The sequence below is a fragment of the Dendrobium catenatum genome, unplaced genomic scaffold (assembly GCF_001605985.2).
Source record: "Dendrobium catenatum unplaced genomic scaffold, ASM160598v2 fragScaff_scaffold_594, whole genome shotgun sequence".
In the NCBI taxonomy this organism is placed as follows: Eukaryota; Viridiplantae; Streptophyta; class Magnoliopsida; order Asparagales; family Orchidaceae; genus Dendrobium; species Dendrobium catenatum.
The window spans coordinates 371,249-375,375 of record NW_021319056.1 but is presented as its reverse complement, the minus strand read 5'-3'; positions in this window follow the sequence as shown (position 1 = coordinate 375,375).

The following is a 4,127-nucleotide window of genomic DNA, read 5'->3' as shown; positions in this document are numbered from 1 at the left end:
ATTAATTTATTTATTTTAAAAATTTTAAAAATTATGGAATTTAAACTAGTCGGTTCAAAATAACCAGGTCAGTTCACCAGTTGAACCGATGATTCTAACCGGTTCAGTCTGGTTCGATGTAGAAGCGATTTTAAGACTGAACTGGATCGAACCGGCAGGTCTGGTCCGATTTTTAAAACACTAGTTCTCAGTATAAAAATTTATTAAAAAATTATTTTAAAAAATAATAAAAAATCATCTCAAATAAAACCTTAAAATATATTCAAAAGAATTTATTTTGTATGCCTCAAATATTTCTAATAGGTCAAATGTCTTTTTAAAGTTAGGGAAAGAGGTTCTTATCGAAAGTGTCAAAGATATAGAATTTCTAATAGTGAATTCATCGTGAGTAATGAATTCTTTCTTTTTTTTAATTTTCATCTCTTGATGACTATGAAATGGCATGGTATGAGGGAGCATAATTTTTCTGAGAAAATCATTTATCCTCCAGAAATAATTTCTCCGCTTTAGGCCTCAAAGAGAAAACTTCTCATCGGTCCCAATTTGGTTGAAACTGCATAATCTTCTTTTTATTCTGTTGGAATTCGGACGACAAATCTAGGATAAGAAGTAAGATAAGGTGTCTTCTTGAAATGGATGCTCTTACTGCCGAGAAATCTCGTCTAACTTATGCCCTACTTTGTGCTCAGGTTACTAGTAAGTCAAAGTATTCTATGTTTGTACCTATCTCTATAGATGGAGAACTCATGAATATGTAGGTCTAGTACAAATGGAAACAAATACCATGTGAAATTTGTGGTTCTCTAGTTCATCCACCTGCCTTATGCCCATCCAAAACTTCCTCCTCCATTGTGGAAGAATTTCTAACAGAGGCAAGAGCAAGAGCCATAACCACAAGAGACGATTGCAAAATGATAACATCAAATCGAAAAATGTTAGCCTTCAGAGCACTTTGCAAATTTCATCTAAAACCCTTACTAACAGAACTACAGTCACCTCCTCTTAGTCATCCCTACTATCATTGTTCCACCTCCTCCATCAGATAGCCATGCCTTGGTAATCCTTCAATTCCTAATTTAAACCCCTCAACTAAGGAGTGCATCAAAAATATTATTATCAACCCTACAAATTGTGACAACTCAACCCGGCGAGGACAGGTCCTATTGTGTTGAGCTATAATAGACAAAACCTAAGATCTAGTTTTGGAATGTTCATATCCTATTCATTTTGATAAAATGTAGACGATAGAGCAAAAGAAAATTCAAAATATTGTAAATAAACTCATCCACAATATTTCTTCATTTCTTCAAAATATGTATACACTATAGTGCACGATTATAAACAGAAAAACTACTATTTGAATAATAAACTAGTCATGACTATGAAAAAATCAAAATAAAAAATACATATCAAATCAAATCTGATCCTGAACTGCTAATCAATAGTCTCCTTCCCTTTCTCAAATCCTAAAAATCAGAAGCAAAATCATAATGAGATATAACAACTCAACATACCACACAAATTGATCTAAATTTCTAACTTCTTATATTAAATAATTTTCAAAATATTTAAAGCAGTTAAATGCACTCTAATAAATCATTTTACTAAGAAAGGTAATAAGAGCATAATAGCTATCTAATTTAATTTAATAATAATATTTAGTAGATAAATAAATTGAAAGTCATATCATATAGTAATTCATATCACAAAATAGTTCTCATCAAATATCTCAATCCCAAATAGAATCTTAAATGATTTTGGCCTCTTATGACTCCATTTTATGCTTATAGCATTAAAACATGCTCGTAAGCATTAGAACATGGCTTATAGTCACCAGAACATAGCTTTATGGCCACTAAAATATGCTATATTAGTACTACAATATTCCCTGACACAAGCGTAATCTCAAATGATTCTAGCCCTTTATATCTCTCAGCAATCAATTCTCATACACATATACACATATGTCATCATATTATACCAGTTAAAAAAAATGAAACAAGTATTACAATTACACCTTTTTCTATAATGGAAGGAAAAAGAAATTTTTGTTAAGAAAAAATTCACAGTTTTAAAATATAACCAAATTATTAAGGAGTATAAAATAGTGTTTTAAGACATTCATTATATTACATCACTTTTTTTAGTGTCCAGATTATTTTTTATTCGATAAAAAATACACAATTTCAAAAATACCATATAAATTTTTTCAAAAAAATATTCATAATCTCAATCTTTATATAAAAAGTTATGCTGTAAAAGTTTTACCATTATAAAGTTATCCGTATTTTTTGGTAACAAAAATATAAATGTAATAAAAAAATTCAAAAAAAAAAATGTTCTATTTTTAAAAATTAAGATAGGCATAATTTGTCCTACCTCGATCTGAATAACTTTTTCTAACTTGCCTGATGGCTCAAAAAGGTCAAAAATTCATTTTCCCTCTCCAAAGCCTCTTTGTATTCCTCTTCTCCCAGCAAGCTGTGATTAAAAAAATGAATGGAATAGTGTTTCAAAATATATTTTATGTGCTCAAAATGGCCTAACACTGCGGTGCTACTTTAAAATCTCAATTTTCTAAGAATTTAGGCACTACAATATCACTATTTAACGCATTGGCTAAGTGTAGCTCTGATGCGCTCCAACTCCCAGCGCCTAGGAGCTCTAATACCCAATTTTAAGGCATTCCAATAATGACATTTCTTGGATTTATCTTAAATTCACGCTGAACATTTAGGACTCCTTCTAGACCACAAACAATTATTTTCATGCTCCTAAACACTCCTAAAGACATGATGATGGTTTAAAAACTCAAAAGCTCAATATTTAACCTTTTTTTCAATCTGGTCAAAATGAGTTGAACTAAATGTTAAACCTGGAGGTGCCACACAACTGACCTGGCATCAAAAAATATGATCTTTCCCAACAAATTTAACATTCTTCAATAAAATACAAGTGATCCCCTTATTAATATTATTATTGTGACCAAGCCCTCTAACACAAATACCCCTTCTACAAACTCATTCTTACAGCCAATATATAGTAGAGGAAAGCAAACCAGGAAATCTCTTGACCCCCCCACCCCCCCCTCCGCCCCCCCCCCACCCCCCCCTCTAAAGTCTTAATATCCCTTACCTCCATTGTAACATGGAACATTAGGGGTTTTAATAACCTTAAAAAAAGTGCTTAGTTCTTAGCACCTGATTAATAAATATGGTCTGGATATGTTATGTATACTATAGAATAAGATTCAGAATGTAACTCTCTTAGATATTTGGCCCAATTCCTCTCACACTATCTTTGATAGTGAAATAAGTTGTAATAATTTTAGTTTTTAAAATCTAAGAGAATATGGCTTAAATGATCTTCTACAAAGCATCAATTTATTTTATTAAATGAGCATAAAAATTGGATTTAGTTGGGCACTGCTTCACTTAGTTTAATCAACAAGTAGATTATCCAATTCATATAAAGCTAGATAAGACATCAGTAAATGATGCTTGGATGGATGTTTTCCCATGTTCTTTCTATTCTATTTAGGACCCTACCAGTTATGATCACTCGCCCATTATCTTGCAAGATAATACACCTCAATCTATGTGGCATAAAATTTTATATAAGAATTATTAACAAAATTGGAGGAATATATATTTGGAAGATCTTTTTTACTTCTTTCGCTACCCCAAGCCAAGGGAATTATAATTCCCCATAATCGAATTTGAAAGATCGAATTATCTATTTTATCTTTTTTAATTAATTAGCAAGAGCTTCTAAACAATAAATTTATATATCCATTAAAAAAATTAATAATTATATATCTCAAAATATTGCACTATATTTATTATCCCAAAATTAGTATAAAATAGTCAGGAGATTAATATAATCACTAATCTATAACAAGCTCCTAACTACAAAAGAATAAAAAAAAATGCATATTAAAATCTAAAGAAAGTGTGAGGGTTTAACCAACCTCATTCCAACTATTCCTAATCCCTTCACTGACCTGAATCATTTAAATCATATAATGAGCTAAAAAATCCAGCATGATACCAAAACTCTATCACTGCTTTAAATACAAAATCAAACATCAATATATATATATATATATATATATATATATATGTTCA